Source organism: Rhinolophus sinicus, chromosome 16 (assembly GCF_057876585.1).
Source record: "Rhinolophus sinicus isolate RSI-liver-muscle chromosome 16, RSI-T2T, whole genome shotgun sequence".
In the NCBI taxonomy this organism is placed as follows: Eukaryota; Metazoa; Chordata; class Mammalia; order Chiroptera; family Rhinolophidae; genus Rhinolophus; species Rhinolophus sinicus.
This window is the reverse complement of record NC_142516.1, coordinates 130,549,071-130,569,842: the sequence shown is the minus strand read 5'-3', so window position 1 is coordinate 130,569,842 and position 20,772 is coordinate 130,549,071. Positions and strand designations below refer to the sequence as shown.

Below are 20,772 nucleotides of genomic sequence, written 5' to 3'. Positions count from 1 at the left end.
CATTTAGCACGTCCAATTAATATTGGCCAATGTATTACAGTAATAAGTAGGGGAAGTGTTCACCAGTCAAACATAATATTCATCTCAATAATACATTCAGAAAAATGAGACACATTCACTTCACATAAATTCTGTTCCAAGATTCCAATTTTCATCCAAATTTTTACCTAAGTCTCATCAACCACTGCATCCCTATATCCTCCCAATCTAATTGCAGCCCATGAGAAGATTTCACCAACAGTTTTAGAATCACAGTGCACTGTATTTCTGTGTCAAAGAGTGCCAGAAAATTTCCTTCTGCACTCTTGGCCACTTTACCCACACTTGTGCATATGATTTTATGTCCCCAGACAGGATTTGTGCCCATCGACCTTGGTCCCTTCATCAGTCTCCATTCTGATTAATTTTGCAGAAAATTGACACTGGCAATTCGAGGTTAGGTTTGGCATTGTTCTTTTCTTGTCCAGATTCATACATTCCTCCAAACTAAGAAAAAATAGAGTGGATTTATTTAGGGCTCTTCAATGTTGGGAGACTGTCAGGGGCTCCCATCAGTCCACCCAACCTGTGATAGGGTTACATTAAGATCTTTGTATTGACTCCATCAATATTCACATTTTTCGTATCATTCTTTAATAACAGTTGAAGCTCTTTCACTTCACTGGGTCACGTCTCTTGATATCCACTTTGTGTTACCTCTTCTCTTGTGAATTACTTTAACTTTCTTAGCAGCTGTTGTACCAAGAAGGGAAAGCTGAGACAATGAAACTGATATGGTTTCTTGGATCATTGTTGATTTTTCAGCAGTAAGATAAGGTGAGATATCTCCATGCAAAGGACTGCCTTAACCAAAGAATTTACCCTGACCTTCGGAAGAGGAGTATTAGGTGGATGAGCACACTGATTATCATAAACCCAGTCCAGCTTGTCTTGCATATGCAACATATAAGCCAGTTCATACGGGAAGTTCCACTTAGTTCCACTTGGCATTACAGGAACAGAAAGACAATCGCCCTTCTCAGGGTAAACAACTTACATTAGCTTTTATCTATTCCATCAAGCTAGCTGGCACTTAAGGAAAACCAGCTGTGCGTTTGGATCATAAACAGTCATCTGTGATGGTCAATAGTAAATTGTGTTACTTGTGTCAATTAACCCAAACATGCTTCTCTATTCTGTTGCATTCAAAACCATGAATACCGTTCCTAAATTAGTCACTCTCACAATCCATTTTGGTAAAGATTATTCAAGAGCTGATATCAATCCACAAAATAAGATAACTCCATCACACTGTAACTCCTGGTTTTAGCAGTTCCTTGGTTTTGTACCCCCATGACTTTGACCATGTTTTTTGGTGATCAGAGATTATAGAGGTACTGTCTACTGATCTGGCATAGTATTTCCTTTGGTAGTAGCCCTGAGGCTAGTGGTCATAGCTTAGACTAGCTGTAATCTGACCTTGGCATGGTGCCAGGATCTGCCCCAACACACGTCTTCACTCTTTTTTCACTTTAATTTCAACTGTTACAGATAAAAATAAATAAGACATTGTATATTAAGCATGATTTTCATTATTTTGCATTCCCTTATTTATCTAGTGAACAATTTCTTGGGAATTGAGTCTATCATTTCTAAATTCCATTAGTAACTTTTACTCCTATAACTGATTGCAGTGAGCCTGCTCTCATACATGGGGGACTCAGTAGCCATCAGTTGTAAGAGGTGGGTAATACTCTACCCCCTCATCTTTCATTTTCCCAAATAATACTTCCCACAACAAATGTTTTAGTGAGTCAGAGTAATGTGAACCCACTTCTGATCTTGATTGTGCCAATATCCCCCAGACCACTCTTATGCAAAGTAATTTGTTAATAAGACTCAGAAGTGTGATATTCACAGCTATAGTTTATTACAGTATTCACTACAGATTCAAATAACCTAAGGAAAAAGTTACATGGGGAAAAATCTAGGAGAGACCTGGTAGAAGCTTCTAGGAGTTCTTTTGTAGTGGTCACAAAGACACAATTAATTTCCCCAACAATGATGTGAAGTGTTGTCAACCAGTAAAGTTCAATCGAGATTTGATGTCTAGAGTTTTTATTGGGGGTTAGCTATGTTTGCATACATAAACCTGCGTGACTGACCTCCGCTACTTAAATTCCAGACTCCAGAGCAAAAATAGGCATTCACCATAAGTTACATTTGTTAGACAAACTGTCTCATTAAACTGACACAGCATGACCCAAAGCCTCAGACACATTCTTATCAGACAGAATATTCCAAGGGCTAAAGCTCACCTTCTAAGAGGTGACTAAGAACTAGTCCTAAAGACAGATCTTTCTTGGGAATATGCAGGGTTTGATCAATCTAAGCTTATATTGGTAAACCTTTGCTGCATATCTTCAATTCCTAGTTTTTTTGACTATTTTTATAACAAAATATTGGATGCTGTCAAATGCTTTTTCTGCACTATCTAGGATGCTGACGTGTTTTGTTCTCCTCTATTATATTAACATGGTAGACTATATTGATTGATTTTTATATGTCAAGACACCCTTACATTCCACAGATGAGTCCCACTTGGTCATTGTATAGAATTATTTTTAAATGATGTTGGATTTGCTTTTCTATTATTTTGTTGAAGTTTTTGGATGTACATTCATCTGATATATAGGTCTATAGATTTCTCTTCTTGTGATGTTTTTGTATAGCTTTAGTATCAGGTTAATACTGGTCTCATGGAAAGACTTAGAAAGTATTCCCACTACTACTTTTTGGAAGATTTTGAGAAGTATGAGTGTTGAATCTTTTTAAATATTTTGTAAAATTTACCAGTAAGCCATCTGGTCCTGGGCTTTTCTTTGACATTTTAAAATTATTGATTCATTTTTTTCTTGTTTAATATTTATTTATATTTTCTATTTCTTCTTCAGTCAATTTTGACAGTTTGTGCTTTTCTAGGAATTGATCTTTTTTTTTTAAATTTGCATACAATTGTTCAACTATGATCTTGAATTATTATGTTTTTAATTGACATAAGGTCATTAGTAACATCCTTACTTTTATTCCTGGTTTTAGTAATTCAAATTACTAGTCTTCTCTCTTTTTTCCTTTGGTGTTTCTAGCTAAACGTTTGTCAATTTTGTTGATATTCTCAAAGAACCAATTTTTGGTTTTGTTGATTTTTCCTAGTCTCTATTTTAGTTATTTTCCCTCCTAATCTTTATTATTCCCTTTCTTCTCTTTGCTTTGATTACAGTTGTTCTTCTTCTAGTTTCACAAGGTGAAAGGTTAGATTGTTCATTTGTGGTCTTTCTTCTTTTTCAATGTAGGTGTTTATAGTTATAATTTTTTTTTGAGCACTAATTTTTCTGCATCATTATGTTTTGTTATGTTTTTGTTTTTATTTATCTCAAAGTAGTTTCTAAATTATCTTGTGATTTATTCTTTCACCCATTGGTTATTTATATTGAATTGCTTAATTTCCACATTTTTGTAAATTTTCCATATGTCCTTCTGCTACTGATGTCTAATTTCATTCCATAGAGATCAGAGAAGATATTTTGTATGATTTCATCTTTTTAAATTTATCGAAAATTGTTTTGTGGCACAATATATAGTTTATCTGGGGGAATGCTCCATATGCACTTGAGAAGAATGTGTATTTTTCTGTTATTGAATGAAGTTTTATATGTCTGTTAAGTCTATCTGGTTTATAGTATTATTCTAGTTTTCTATTTCTTTGCTTATTTTCTGTCTAGTTGTTCATTATTGAAAGAGGGAAATTCATGCCTCTACCTATTATTGTTGAGCTGCCTATTTCTCCCCTCAATTCTGTCGTTATTTGATTCATACATTTTTGGGCTCTGTTGTCAGGTACATACATATGTTTATGATTGTTATAGTTTCTAAGTTGATTGACCATTTATGACTATATATTATGCCCTTCTTTTTTTCTTTAACAATTTCTGTCTTTAAGTCTACTTTGTCTGCTATAAGTACAGCCACTCCAGCTCTCTTTTGGTTACTATTTGCTTGAAATATCATTTTTCATTCTTTCACTTTTAACCTGTTTGTGTCTTTGCATATGAAGTGATTCTCTTGTAGACAGTATATAGTTGGACAATATTTTTAAAATTTATTCTGCCAATCTGTGCCTTTTAATTGTAGAGTTTATTCCATTTACACTTAATGCAATTATCTACAAGGAAGTTCTTCTGCAATTTTTGCTATTTGTTTTTTACGTTTCATAGGTCTTTCCTCCCCCCTCAATTTCTCCATTACTGCCTTCTTTGTGTTAAATAAATATTTTCCTGTGAACTATTTTTATTTGTTTTTTCTTTCACTAAGTATTTCAGTTACTTTCTTAGTGCTTACCCTGCTGATTACAATTTAAATTTTAATCTAGTTTAGATTAATATAAATGTAATTTCAATAGTATACAAAATCTTTGCTCGTGTTAGTTCTGCTCCTCATTTATGCTGTTATTGTCACAAATTACATTTTTATACATTGTACAACCATCAATGTAAATTTATACTTATTGTTTTATGTAGTTGTCTTTTAAATCACATTTAAAAAGGAGTTACATCCCCAAATATATTAATTTTGACTTCTGTTTTTACTTATATTGTTACCTTCTTGTTGCTCCTTATTTTTTCATGTGGATTAAAGTTACTGTATAGTGTTCTTTAATTTCAATCTGAAGGGTTCTGCTTAGTATTGCTTGTAGAACAGGTCCAGTAGGAACAAACTGTCAATTTTTGTTTATCTGGGAATTTCTTAATTTTTCTTATTTTTGACAGATAGTTTTACTTGATATAAAATGCAGGGGGGATAGGATAAGGGTAAATTAAAATGACACAAAGTTCTCTTACTTAAATTTAGCTGTTTTTTTCTTAAAGATTTCTCTGATTGTTTCAAACTTTTGGCTAGTTTCCAGAGTTCAAAAACAAAGTTGATTCTAACAATTTTGACAATTTATTTTCTGCTTTTGTTGAGGGAGAGACTTCTGGAGTTTCCTACTCCACCATTTTTGCTGATGTCACCTTTTATTTTTTCCTTTCTGCTGTGAGACACATTTGTCCAAAGGGTGCGTGATTCCTTCAATTTCATTTGAAAGCTCATCTTTTACCTGTATCACCATAGAAGATGATCAGGACTGAACTAAGTGGAGGCTGGCCAACACAGGGTTTGTAGGGCACAGAAGTGTGCTGAAACCTAGTTTGCAGCTGGAAAATCTGATCTGTTGACAGAGTCCAAGTAAGGTACAGACAGTCAGTTCAGCAGCTCACAGAGTACAGTGTCAGAGATCATACTGAACATGAATATGGTTTATTCAAATATGGGTTCCAGTAATTGCAATATGGAAGTCATGCCAAGACAGCAAACAATTCCAGATGGTGGATAATTAGATGTATCTGGGTTACTTAGAAGTAAGTTATATACAGGCAATGAAATAAAGATGTCGGAAGATGGAAGGATATAAAGGAAAAATAGGTCAACTTAAGAAGTTTGAGACTAGATCATAAAATAAATAAGAGTGATAATGGTTTATTCATTTACTTTCAATCATTCATTCATCACTCATCAATTAATGGAATAAGAACTATTTACCAAACCTATGCTAGATCCTGCCCTAGGCATTGTGGATAGTGTAATTAAAAAAAATAGTCATATTTTACTAAATCTTTCACTCTGATAAGGAAAGCATATTTTAAATAAATAAAAATAAAAATATAAAATTATAAATTGTAATAAAATAAGTATAAAAGAAAAAGATGCTATGAGAAAGAAGCATAGGTGGGTCTAATTTGGACTAAGAGATACAGAATGCTTAGAAAAGAGAAAGCTGATACTGAAGAACATTTCAGTCAGAAAGAGTAGTATGGACTATTCTTACATACTTTCAAACTGCTTGATGTGACAGTATATTTAATGGCTTGTAAGAACAGGAAGAAATCATAGCTGAGTTCAAGTAAGTCTGTCTTAGACAGACTTAGCTAAGTAAATCATGTCAGAAAGTAAAATAAGAGCCAGATCTGGGTACTAATTAATATTGGGTATTAGGAAAGATATTCCCAAAGGTCTTAGGGCTACTTAGGCATCATTTTTAGTACCTGCAATGTGAAATCTCCTCATTCACAAAGCCAATGCCAGCCTTAGTGTCCTTAAAATCATTTAACCATCCTTGGGTCATTCTTGTCAATTCCCTCTCCCATTCTTCTTAGGTCCCATTCTAATTTATTATCACACTTCTCGATGTCTCTATTACCTCGCATATCACTCATAGTTTTTAACAAATTTCCCCTTTATTTTCATCAAGCATGAACTATCTCAAATACACACTTACAAACTTCTTTTACAAACTATTATATCCCATTTCCCAACATTTTCTTCTTTCTTCGAGACTCAAAGAGTAAATTAGGTCTCTTTCTATTCAGGACCAACTCTTCCATTTTGTTACATCCCCTCCCTTTGTCCTAGGGACTGTGATAAATCAGTTATCCCCTCATCTTACATATGTCATACTCTCCTTTTCCTCTGAATCTTTCCTCAGCCTAAGAAGTTATCATCAGACCCTTTCTATTTAAGGAAAGTCCACAATTAGTCCTCCCATCCTCCCATTGTCTCTCTCCTTCCCTTCCTAGCCAAATTTCATAGAGTTATTCTGAGTATAAAAGTGATATATATATGCACACACACACACACACACACACACACACACACACACACATATATGCGCTCAGTCTAATCAAGGTGATCAGTAGAATCAAGGTGAAATGTTTTTCTGGTTATCTAATATTCTTTCTTGTCTTTCTGGGTCTTGAAATTGGCTTTTAAGGCTGCAATTAAACTTAGTGCCCATTCTAAAAGAGCCTAGCATGATTCAAGGGAAGACGTTAATTTTGAGATCTAGTTAGTGGTACAGGCAGCAATAAAATCTAACTCACTACCCATGAAAGACTTTGACCTAAATTGTGAAGTTTACAAAGGTTGTCCTTTGATCACTTTCCTTTACCTGTTGATACGTCTCCCTCATTGCAGGTCCAATCCTACCCCAGAATTTAGACTTTGATGCAATGTGAACTCTATCTGCTTCAGCTCAAAAACCATGTTTGCTAACGGTGGTGTAGACCTTTCCTTACCTCCTCAGCCCAGTTAATATGTACGAATATATGTCCCATGATCCAGTACCTTAGCACTCTTTAAGTAAAAGTTATAAATATTTATCAGAAATAAAGAGTAAATATAGTGAATATTTCTTACTGTGTTTAATTTGATGCCTTCATCAGATGCCATAATGATCTAATTTAACAATTTGTTCGTGTCTTCCAAAGCTCCCTACACACATTCACATACATTCACACACACACACACACATACACACACACACACACACACACACACATTCTGATGATAGAACATTTTATCTGGAAGTTTCTTATCAATGACATTCTTACAGGATGGGTTGCTGTCATATACCTTGAGACAACTAGTTAATAATTAAAAAGAAATGGAGCATTTTAAAATTTGCTCTTGAATATCCCTCTATTACCAAGAACAGTATTTCATGTGGACGGAGAACGTTTGGGCGAGCTCAGACAAGAGTTTCCAAGTGGGTAGAGTCAATCCCTGATCCATCACATCAACTGAATGCAGTTCCAGTTGCCATATCTACTGAACTCTTGCTGTATACTTTCTTAGACAGGGTGTCAGTGGGTGTCAATAAGTAGGTACTTCAGGAAAGCCCATACTTATAAAACTTTTTATCCTACCTCTTTTCCAGGAGCCAGTGGATAAGCCATTTATATTCTGTCTTTGGGCTAGGTATAGTAAGGCCCCGGGACTTCCAGCAGAATGGGAAGTGAGTGGGTAAGATCCTGGCACCGTACATGGGGCAGAAACAGGTAAATACCCCTGGTGAGTGAATCTGATTTGAAAAATATGCATTTAAGTTATGTTCAGACAACCAGGGAGGAGTGTTTTTCAGATGAATGATGATCCAGAGATAGGAAAAAAAAAAAAAAAAAAAAAGAAGCAATCCAGGGCAAGTGACTCTGAGAATTAGGATCATTGTCAGCAAATTCCGTGAGTAGGCAGCAGGAACTCAGTCACCAGGTTGGGGTCTGGACCAGGCTTCAGTCGTATATGGGTGAGGCAATAGGAAAACCAGAAGTGTGTGCCATGAGGAAGAAAAGCTACCCAACATCTAAAATGCCCCATATAATTAAACCCAATTGAATTAGCACATATACTGAGCCTACTGAGTAGGAGAAACAGATACGACTGAGGTTAAAAGAAGGATCACATGGAGTCATTATCTGTTAGATGGTATTAGTCAATTTTTAAAGGCAAGACATAAATAGTAAAAGTGTTGAATAATAATGTAAAAATTTCATTTATAAAGGCAAAGTACTAAGATATGTTAGAAGCTAAGACATAGTTAAAAGATTTGGTTTTGAATCAGATGGAATTTTCAGGCTGAACAATTAATTTGTTTGTTAAAAGTGTTATTAATATTAACTAGGAGAAATTATAAATTGATTATGAAAGTGATTTCAGTTTATATTACTGGGTAACTTGCCATGTATTTTGTAACATTTTTAAAATCAGATATCTTGGGATGACTGTAACAACCCTTCCTAATTCCGCCTTCCTCTTGCACTTATTTTATCCAGAGTTTTTGTGAACTAGATCACAGTGAGAACTTCTTACCTGTTTGACCATCCTCGGGGCTGGCTACAGACAGGTGGCAGGGTTTGGCAGCTGGTCTTATGATTGAGAGATGTTTCCTGCCAGATGTACTCCAAGTCTCACTTTGGTTGTGTCTCCATGACAACACCCCAGTCTGGTGGATACTCTATCAATTATCTAGTTGCTATATCTCCATAGTGCTCGGTGACTTATGTGAATGACTCCCCTACTTGTTTGATGACAATGATCTCTTTTTAGCTTAAACATAGTCCTTATTTCTGAGTTAAATGAGTTTGTGTCCTATCATGACACCAAACTAGTTTTGTTCACCGGTGAATTAGCTGCACTGGCCTTGAATATACCAGTGTTATGAAAATGACATGGCTGTTGTTCTAAAAGACAGCTTAACAAGTATGGTTTATTTCCTCTCTATTTTCATTCTTCTCTCCTTTTTTTCAAATCTCTAAAGAGAAACTGAGCTAGTAGCCATGTAACTAGTTGTTAACGTGTCATGTTCTCAGACACAATTAAGCCGTAATAAACACACGTGGGCAACAGATGTGGACGAAGCATTTAATTTCTATCCTGTTTTTCTCTCCATCTACAGTCATGATAAAATATCCCATTTTCGAATAGTGCATTTTAATGAATTTTAATGCGCAGAACCTTTTTGAGAGGTTTTTAAAATCATTATTTTAATTACTGAGATCAACTTGAAGCAAAGGACTTGAAAGCTTTGCCAAACAGAAAAAAATAGTATCCTAGAAAAATCCAAAGTAAAGTGTTTTGACTTTATTTTTCTTCTGTTACCCTAATGGCAGTATTATGCTGGCAATTACGATTTTTCAAGTAAAAACTTTAAGAATCACTAAATATCAGCTAATCATGATGACACTATGCGATTCACTAAGAACTATTTAAATCCCAAGTGAAGGAGAAAAAATTTCAAGGCTTTGATAAACTCCCAAAGATCAACCCTTATCTGAAAAATTTGATGCAGTTAGAGTAGAATGGAATATCATAACAAACCAGAGCCATTTCTTTACTTGAATCATTTTTCCAGGATTGAACTTAAATAAAACTAATATGGTTTGAAGAGGTCACTTTCTGATTTCTCCAGTAGGATATTTTACAGGTCTACATGAGAGTATCTTTCTTAGAATCAAAATTAGGAGCATCTGAACCCCCAAATACTAAATTCAGGGTCAGAAACACATTTTTAAACAAAATTTGTTATCTAGTTAAAATGGTCAGGCAATGGGGCTTTCACTTCATCATAGTACATTTTTTTTATTGACATTCATTTCTTTATCTAAGAATAGGTTCACACTGGGACCAGTTAACTCACTGGAAAAATTTTCGTCAATCACTCCTAATAGAAAACATTTCCCTGAAGATGTATTTGCTATTCATTTTCTCCTTGAAGCAAGAAAACAAATGAGAATCCAGAGATGCATAATTGATTGTTTTATTATTAAGTTTAAGGAAAAATACTTTGAGTCACACTCTCATAATGTTTATGTCATTTTCTGTCTTCATGACAGTTTCCCTGAAAGGCAAATGCTCAGGATAATAGATCATCAACCCTCTCTTGTTTTGTGTCATTGTGACTAGTGTCTACCCTCTCTCCTCCACCGCCCTAAGTTGTGACCTTAGAAGTTATTTTGAGTACTGCTTGAATCAAAGTAATCAGCATATGCTGGATTTTAAGTGATTTTCATAATTTATTGTTTCCATTTTGGGTGGGGGCTGGGGGTATTAAGTTAACAATTAGCATTAAGAGACTTAGTCGAACTCTGAACTTACTAGCCAAGCTGTGTGACCTTAGAAAAGTCATTTAACCTCCTTGGAGCTCACCATCTTCACCTACAAGATTAGATGGGTGACCATGACAATAATGCAGGTGATATGTGCCTCAAAGTAGTGACTCCCAAAAGGAAATTTGAAACTACAAATGGTAGTACTGTAGGGCAAAATTGTGGGAAATTTTAAGATTGGGGGAAAATAATAAATACCTGGGTAAGCTTAGAAATCAAAAGCCTTTTGGAACTGACAGAAGAGTGAGGACTTTGACTGCTAATGCCATTGGATGTAATTTAAAACCCTATGTGTTTTAAGTATGGAGATCCAAGTGCATAGCAGCTCTGTGAACAGAATCCTACCTGAGGTCGGATGCAAGCAGCTGTGAAAAGTCCAGGAACAGCCAGGGACTAAGAAGTGATTCAAACAGCAAGAATTTTGCTGCCTTTGATGTCACTCTCTGGCTTTTGCCTACAGGCTGGAAAAGAGGGAAAATTTGGAAGAATGGTGAAGCGTGGTAGCAACATGTAGGTCAAGCTGAAGTGTAGAATTCGGTTCTATGACTCAGCACACAGAGCGCCACAGGGAGGGCATGGTGGCTGAAGGCAGCAGTGTGTGCACTGTGCAGCCCAAAGAAGCACACGGGCTTCGAGTCCTGGGGAGCCATGGTTATTGTCGGAGTGGGTGACAGCGCTAAACAAAAAATGGGATTTGGGTGTCAATCCTGCCTATCCTGGTTGTTTACAATAAGCGCCCAGTCAGCAGCCCTATACCTACCGCTCTGTAACCAGTGGAGACCATCCTCGCAGGGTACCCAGGGCTCTCACTTCTAAAATTACTCATGAAGGTAGTTTCTTTCTTTCTTTGTTTTTGATACTCTGTTCTGGGAAGCTGAAATTTAAGGTAAATATCAGATATCTTGATATTTCTATGGTAATATTCTATCACAATTTCTTCCTTCTTTTGGCCCAAGGCTCCACCTCGAAAGCCAATCTGTCCATCTATCCTCCTTCAGTTGTTTCCTGTGGTTTATCCCCATTATATGTGGTTTCTGGTCCCTGAGGAGTCCTTGAACCTGCTTTCTGAGTGGAACATGCCAAGTCTGTGTCCCAGCTAATCTCTTGCACCTGGTCAACCTTCTCTTTATTGAATTAACCTGCCAATTTAATCACCCCACCTATTTCACTGAGCAAATGCTTTTCTACTTTTCTAGAAGCCTGGAGATGAAATTTAGGAGTTAAATGGGAGAAATGCCCTGAACTGCACCATATACTTTATATTGTTTTTCTTGGTTTCTTGTAGTAATTTCCAACTACAAGCCAAAAAACTCCCAATAAAACAAACATTTCTTCTTTTCTCAATCCCTTTTCAGAAACTCCCATTTCTGCTACCCTCTGCATTGCTTTTACTCCTAGAGTCAGCAGTTTTGTTGATGTCCATTAAGAAACCCTGATGTAGACAGCACTGGGAGTGGTCGTGGTGGATGGAATCAGAGCTTGGGAGATGAGGAAGCAGGAACTTGGCTCTCGTGTGAGATGTAATAAATGGGGTAAGTCTAGACACAGAGTTACTGAGCAAGGGTTTAGTCATTCAGATGAGGATGGCCTAGGAAGTGGGACACTTAAATGTGATCATCAAAATCTGAATGTCTAATACAACCAAGTAGTCATCTCAGTTTTGCAAACGTGTTGAGTGAGGATCTGTTTGATGCCAGGCACTATAAACAAAGAGATGGCGACAGGGACAGTATTTTTAGGATCAAAATCCAGTCCATTTGAGAATTAACCAAATGTACAGAGCAGAATTAGGAGTCACAATGACTGGTTATGTTGCCCTCTTTATCTGATCCTTAGCCCAAAGTGTGGGATAATATGCCGTCTTGTCCTAGACTCTGAGCAAACAGGAGAAAAGTATACAGATTGTGCTATTATAATCACCAAAGCTTGCATGCCTATAACTTAACTAGTTTACAACTTAATTATACCATGAGAGGCAATTTCTTATTGCGTCCCTTGAATCCATTTCCTATCCCCCTCACTTTTTTTTTTTTTTTTGGTACATGTGGTCTCATTGAATCCAGCTCTGTAGTCCAATCCATGGATAAAACATATAATCTAGGTTAAGTCCTTCAAAACTCTACCCACTTGGTCACAATGATCGGTTCAGGAAAGGGCATGTAATCTAAGCTGATCTAGTTAGTCTGAACCTTAAGGATTTTACTGAGAGTAGTGAGAAGAAGCAACTCTCTTTTCTTCCTGAATGTAAACGAGGAGGCATGTAACTCCAGAGTTGCTGGCAGCCGTTTTTGGAGCCAGAATTAGAATGGAACTGACTCCAGAGGACAAAAATTGAAAACTGGAAAGAGGAAAACCAAGCAGTGCCCTGATCATTCTTGAAATGGTCACTTATATCAGCCAGCGCACTCTCCCCTACTCCCACAAACTTTTTTTCCCCTGTTCTTAAACCAGTGTAGATGGAGCTTTCCCTTGTTTACAACCAAATATGATGTTAATGATGAAATAGCTGTTCTTTCTAACCTGAGCTCCAGGCTCCCTGGTCTGCTATTAACTTCCTGTGATACCTAAGATTTCTCTGTGGAACACGTTTCCTTATATCTAAAACATGGAGCTGGAACTAGGATACACTTACAATCATTTCCATACCTAAAAATCAATGATATCCATGAACATGGTCTCAAGCTCACTTCAAAGTCTAACTAATTCTAGATCCTACCTTGAAAGTAAGATGTGCTGAAAGAAAGAACGGATACCTGAAAGCCAAGGGAGAATGAAATGGAACAAAGGTATCCAGGATACACTTCTCTGGCTTTATTTAGCGTTTCAGCTAATTTGTGACCCCTGCTTAGGAAATATTTCAATAGCAAATGAGAAATATGTTCACAGTGATGTGGAATTGTTGATTATTTAAAGGTATGAGCACGGCAATCATTGAGACAATCTGACTGAGATATAAAACGGAGTGGACATCTCTGGTAGAGGAGTTAAAGCAAATTTGAAAACAATGAGCATCAAAATAAAGGCAGTCCTCTTCAAAACAGAAATGGTTTCTTCAACTTACCTATGGTGTCTTACGGAACTAGCACAGCAGTCGTGTCAATGCATCTGCACATCAATTCCAGTGAATTATTTTCAGAGAGTATTGCAATTACTTTCTTATTTCCTTCCCTTGACCATCCCATCCAGCAGCTTTCGTGGAAATATCGAAATCCAGGTATGATGATCTAATTATAGTATTATCTCAGTGTAAGTTTGTGTCATGACAAAATAACATAATTAAAATCACATTTGCATTTTACATAAGGCCAAAATGTGTCATCTGAAATCAAATCTTTGGATGGCACCTCTCCCACGTGAATAAGTTTTCATACTTTTTCTGGGGTCATCATCCCCCATATCCACATGAAGACTAGTAACTGTAGCCCTTCCCAGAACCACAGGTGAGTGCCATCTATGCCCCCATCTTCTCGGTTCCTTCAGTTACCTTTGCTTCCATGTTTCCCCCATAGCCCTCTATTGAAGACACAGGGGAAATTATAATTGCTTCTCTTTTTGGAGTGTCACCTGTCCTTTCTTCTGCCCATAGTCATCATAGTCTATTCTTTGTGCAGCATTTCCTGGACTGGCCAGAGAATTATTACAAATTCCCATTAGGTATCTTTTTTCTCAGTGGTCCTCTAATCCCTGTTAGACCTAGAACATCCCCCTATATTTAATCATACCGCTTATATGGTTAAAATAAGACATTGTTATTCTTTGATTTCAAGTCAAAGTGTTTTAAGAAGACGCTTGTTTGTTATATAACTAAGAGAATTTTACCCCAAGAACTGAGAATCTCAATGTGTCTGTTGGATGCTAAATTGGTTTAATGTATTAATGTGCTACAATGGTAACTAAAATCACAGTCATAAGTTGCTTTATATCTAATTTTTACAAACCAGACAAATTTGATTTAAACTCATTAGGAACTTTGTCCCTTAATATATTTTTGGAATACAAATAACTTGATAATGTGGCAAGTATTTAGAAAATACAGCTTAATAAACTATGGTGCAAGGTTAGTAGATGACCAATTCCATTATAATGATGATTAAACTTTAAATATCAAATCACAATCATTATTCAATTCAACTGGGCACACATTTATTGAGCACCTGCCGTGTGCTAAGCACAGGGCTGAGTACTGTCAGAGGAACAGTGATATATAATCTCTGGTCTTCATCTTCCAGAAGTTTACAGAACAAATCTCACAGTCTTCCAGCAGTTTACAAATACGGAAAAAACTAACATGATTCTAGCTCAACAGAGTAGACTATGACAGAGATATAAGCAATGTGCTTTGGGTATGTGGAGAAAGGGGTGATTAATTCTTTGAAGGGAAATGGGTATAGGCTTCCCAGGAGCCTTAGAGAATAATGAGTAAGGAAGAAAGGACAGAGCAGTCCAAGGAGCTAAATGAACAAAAGCTATCCACTAGAAATCCGTATTTCCCATTGTTGTGTTGCCTATACTAATGATGAGAACAATCTATCAGAACACTAAACTATAAGTGCGCACAATTTTATTTCATCTTAGGACCTACCCCATCATTGAGATGGCACAGATCATGGCAGGAGAATGAAACTGCACATAAAAATTTATAGTATCTCATCAGTTTTTAAGTTTCAACATATCAAGGAAATTGTTTTTAATGCATATGAATGGGAATTTCTTGGAGCTATGAACTGTATTATATCCCCCACCCCCACAACCCTCAAGTCAGGCTAATAAAGTACCTTAATAGCCCTTAACGTGGTACAGAGCCTGTCTGTCTCAGCAGTCTCACCGGCAGCCACTTCCCTGAACAAAGGCTGTTTCGCAAGCCTCCCTGCTCTTCACCTTCATGCTGTGGTTTTTCTTGACCCTGTCTTTGTCGCCGTTGTTCCCTCTTAGAGGAACACACACTTCGTTTCCTCCACCCGCCTCTGGCTAACAGCTGTTTATGATAGCTGCAGATCATCTCTTTCGGAAACTTTCAGTGATACCCTGTTCTGGAATAAGCATGCTCAGAGACATCTGCCCTGATTATTAGGGTACTAGAGAGTAGAGAAGCTCTTGTAACACTTAATTTGTTAATATTTATCTTCCAGTAGGCCATGTGATTCTTGAAGATTGGACATGTGTGTTACTTTTGTTTATTTTTATTTGCTTATTGGTGCTTAGTCAGAAATAATAAGTGCATGGCATATTGTCCTTCATTCTCTTTCCTCACTCACTACAGGCAGCAATAATCCATCACCACATAATATTTTCCTGAGTCCTTTCTCAAAATCATTCTCATTCCAATTCTCCGGACAGATACTGCCAATCTTTCAGCGTTGGCACCCCCAAATCCGTGAGGCCCTCTTGCCTTTCGTAGGCTCTAAATCCTCATATAAATAATTAACATAACAAAGATGGCCTCCTGTTTTCCTACTATCACACCTGGAACTGGTGTAATAAGTATCTACTTTGTTCAAGCCATCTTGCTAGATTATATATATATATTACCTGATGTGACACAGGAATATGTGTATGCTAATAATTAATTTCTTTATTTCCCACATATAAAAATATAGACACAGAAGAGTTCAGAGTCTAAGGCTGTGCTAGGAAGGCTGAATTATAAACCACAGATACAAAGTTTCAGTTATGCAAGATGAATTAATTCTAAAGATCTACTGTACAACACAGTGGCTATAGTTGATAATACTATATTGTATACTTAAAATTTGCTATGAGAATAGATCTTATGTTGTGTTCTTATCACATATACACAAATAATAATAAGAAGAATAAATAAAGAGGTTGGGAGAAAACTTGAAGGTGACAAATATATTTATAGCATAGATTGTGATGATGTTTTCACAGATGTATACTTACCTTCAAACTCATCAAGTAGTATATATCAAAAATATACAGCTTAAGACTATACTTTTGGGGATCATTTCTATAGTTTGCTACTAGAGAAGTTTCTCTGAACATGTAGAGCCCCCAAAACCATGAGGAGGAGGTGTAGTGTTCTCTCCTGAATGTGAAGCTGGCTCTTGGTGTTGTTTTGTAACTGCCATTAGCCATTGATGACCATTTTTCTCTTCCTTTGGGAGAGTAAGAGGGAGAGGACGCAGTCTGAGTGGCTTTCGTAAAAAAGAAAAAAAAAATACACACACACGCACACACACACGCACACACACAGATTTTTGTATCTCTCAATAAAGTGGCTTAAAAATAAATAAGTAAACCACAGCTTTTGACTTTCAAGATTAGGCTTTTTCCATTATCTGAACGAAACTTAGATTTGTTTTGCTGTTTGTTATAATCTATAGCTTCTAGCCACTTATACTCAAAGAATTCCTTGTCAAACATTGGCAGTGGCTGCCTCCTACCTCTTACCTGGCTTATTCTCTGCCTCCCATGCCACAGTACAGAGACAGGTAGATCTGCTCAGTGTCAATGAGGAGAATAGCAGAGCTGGTCACATACAGCAAGTAGGTTCAAATCAGCTGCATATATGTTCCAGGGTCTTCACAACTCCATGTGGAATTGGCGTTTTCCTCACCTTTTTCCAATCATGTTTTCTGTGCTGTTCCTTATAATTGCCCTGTGGAGGTCTGAAATGCTAGCTGCTGTTCTTACCACATACACTCTCCTCTTCTGTCTCATACACAAACTGATTTGTTATTTCTGGGTTGTTCTTGAGTACTGGGCTATTGTTGATCATTGATTTTTTTTTTTTTTTTTCTATCTCGGAAAAAGGAGCTGCAAGGCATTGACTTTAAAAGGAAAAAAGAGCTAGGGAGAGAGAAAAACCACACACATCTGAAGGATTCCAAGGACTTTGTAAATAGATTTGTTTCCAAAAGTTCTTATTTTAATCCAATGAAAACATTTGAGCAACCTGAATGATGACTCTGCCTTTAAAAGAACTCAATTGCAACTTTACAACAGAAACATATTATTCTGAAGCTTAAGTTGATGTGGACATGCCTTTAGATTTAGTCACGAGCAGTGGGAAAGCATCGTGGATAGTGGCAAAATGTGCCCATAGTCGCTGTTTCCCCTTTTATTCCCAGTGCATGATCTTCTCCCCATGACGGCTTTGAACAGACGTCAGTTCTAAATCAGTTTGGTCACATCTTTCATCTTTCAAATCTCAGATTATATTAATATCCCCAGCTCTACTGGTTTAAATCTCTTCTCCCCAAAAAACCTCTGGAGAATTAATTGTGAAGTAAGGGACTGGAGCTCATAGCACAGATATGTGAAACTCTGTTCCCTCCACCACTGTCCCCATTGCAGCAGCCAATCATTATCTGAAAAGTCTAGCTAAGTGGTGTTAAAAGAATTTTCTGTTTTTGCTAAGGTGAGAGAATATACGCAGGTGCAAAATAATTATCCCTTACTTTGCCTTATGCTTTGCTGCGAAGTAAAAACTTAAACATACATTGATTATTGTATTTATCTTTATAATTCTTGAGGTGAAGGATCAGACATTGTTACTCTATTTTAGAGATGATAACAATATGGCTGGGAATTTAAGGGTATTGCCTGTGGTATATTGCATTATTGGCTAAATTTCTCACCCCTCCCTGTATCAGTCCCCTTTGCCATGCGATTTTAAGTTCCTCCCACAAAAAGAATGGAGAATATTTGACATGCTTTTGCCTTTATCACTTGCGTTGGCCAGTATAACAGGGGGGAAGCCATGGTATGCCGATTCTGTTTCAGCCCCAAGAGGTCTTGTGGGTTTACATTTACGCTCTGACTTGCCACCGACAATATGAGAACTTGCCCAAGATAGCCTATGGGTCCCAGGAGAAAAAAAGAGAAGAACGTGGAGCAGAGCCGCTCTGCCTAGCCCAAGCTAGATCAGCTGACCCATGAGAAAAAATAAATAATTGGAGTTTTAAGCCACTGAGTTTTGGCTGAGTTTTGTAGTAATAGCTAACTGATACATTGCCCCAAGCTACAGCTCGTTAGGAGCAGAGTCAGAGATGAGTCGTATCTTTTACTCCACAATCATTGATATTCCATTATACCAGACTGTGTACTGAACATATCATTAGAGGCTAGACACCTTTTCAGTTAGGAGACTAAGAAACTTTCTTTTGGTTAGCTGTATCTTACCCAGTCCAAGTTATGTCTCATTACCCCCTGACATACCTCTGCTACAGATAGGCTGGCGTTCTTTCCAGCCTATATGTGTAGCTTCCTCCATACACAGTCCTAGTGGCTGCTTCTCCCTCTCTGCTCAGCCAAATCGTCTACTTATTTAACACCCCCACTTTTAATGCATCCATTTGTGAGTTCTCTATTTTTTACCTATTTTCTGCTTGCCTGGCATTTAGCATTTATACGCAGTCACAATCCATATAATTATACCATTAATCCCTGCTCTTGATGACTGTATGTCCTGGCTCTGCGCTTCCCACAGGGACCAAGACCTCTGCTTCCCTGGTGCACCTAGCAATAAACAGATGAGTGAATAAATAAATAAAAATTGAACAATACATATAAGCTGTACTATAAAGAGGCTAAATTAGTGCAGCATCTTTTTTACTGCTTGTGTAATTGCTTCTCATCTCTAGAATGCTAAAAAGCAAGTGCAAGGATTCTGTGGCATTACCTTGATCATCTGAAATATTGTTGGAAAAGCCATGAGGATACCTTACCCAGAGAGAAAAATGCTTTCGTTCTCCACCAGGTGTCTCCTCAGGCCCAGCCATTTGCAGCCGCATCCCTGTGCCAGATGAGGCTGCGGCTAGGTGTCATGAGTCAGCACCGCGCAGAGGAAGCCCACCTGCTGTAAAGGCCTGCAGGGCTCATTACACCAGAGCTAAGCAGGCAGAGATACAACTTCAAAAGGTTGCTTTCCTGTGTGTGTGAGCCATGTGGGTACAAGAAGTATTTCAAAGAACACGACTTTTGAAAACAGAGCTCATGGACCATTACTTATAAAAGATGACCAGTTTTTTTTTTGTTTTTTTTTAATGTCATTTCCACCTCAGGGAAAAACTTAATTCCTATGCCTGTCACACTCATTACTTTTGGTACATAGGTGGCTCATTAGCAGATACTGTATTCTTAAACATTGCTCTGTCGGAACTTTGGCATTTAAAAGAAAACCAAATCAGCAATAATAACTCGGCATTTGCTCTGCTGTTCTTCTTTCTAATCACTGCACTCCCAGTTGTAGGCATATAAGAGCTTTGCCCCAAACTGTCAACCTGAAAAGGGTATCATAACCCCAAGTAGTGACCTTGTGGGTCCCACAAACTGAAGAGGTTTCCAAGATGCTCCCAGGGCCAGCTCACTAGAGCTGTGCAGTTAGTCTGTGAAAAAGAAGGAGGTGAATGTGTGAACTTGTGTGCAAAAGGACATGGGCTTCAGGTATAGAACTTATATAACTAGGCCCTCCTGGCAAGGAGCTTTCCTTTTGTATATAGCATATGTGGCGTGTCACTATTTCTTGCTATTTCTTTTCAGGGTTGCCCTGGACATTTATTTTAACATAGATTCCCCAGGGTGTGTGTGTGTGTGCGTGTGTGTGTGTATGTGTGTGTAAGGGGTTGTGCATTCCACATGTACAAGACATCAAGTACTGCTTTGTCTTAAGACTATATCTTCTAGGGATGATCTTACCTGGTGAGAGGAAAGGAGAAAGCATCGTTTGCCCCCTTATCTGCCAATCACTGTTCCCAAAGAAGCCCATGGAATTGAATGATTTCATCTTAATATTCTGCCTCTGACATAACGTCAGGTAGGTCAGATCAGAATGAGGATGGAGACTGAGCATGGTGGATGCATGGTGTTATGTGTTGAATTTTGTCCGCCTCAAAAAAGATATCTTGATGTCCTAAGCCCAATATCTCACAATGTGACCTTACTTAGAAATAGTTTTTATAGCGGTAATGGAGTTAAAACAAGGTCATTCAGATGGTCCTAACCCAATATAACTGGTATCCTTATGAAATGGGAAATGCAGACACAGACACAGAAGCAGACACAGGGAGAAGGCCATGTGACCATAACACAGAGATCAGGGTGATGAATCTACAAGCCAAGGAACTTTAAAGATTGCCAGCAAACCACCAGAAGTTAGAGGAAAGGCATGGAATAGATCTCTTTCACAGCCCCTCCAAAGAGCCAACCCTGCTGGCACCTCCATCTCAGACTGCTGGCCTCCAACTGGGAGAAAATAAATTTCTGTTGTTGAAGCCTCTCAGTGTGTGGTGTTGTG

General features: G+C 37.5%; 1 non-coding gene across 1 annotated transcript; it reads left to right on the top strand.

Annotated features, from left to right (window-relative positions):
• The first annotated feature begins 16,457 nt into the window (after positions 1–16,457).
• On the top strand, positions 16,458–16,670 carry LOC141571455 (small nucleolar RNA U3). The gene has a single exon (XR_012496190.1). It is a non-coding gene; the product is annotated as a small nucleolar RNA U3 (small nucleolar RNA).
• Positions 16,671–20,772: the final 4,102 nt, after the last annotated feature.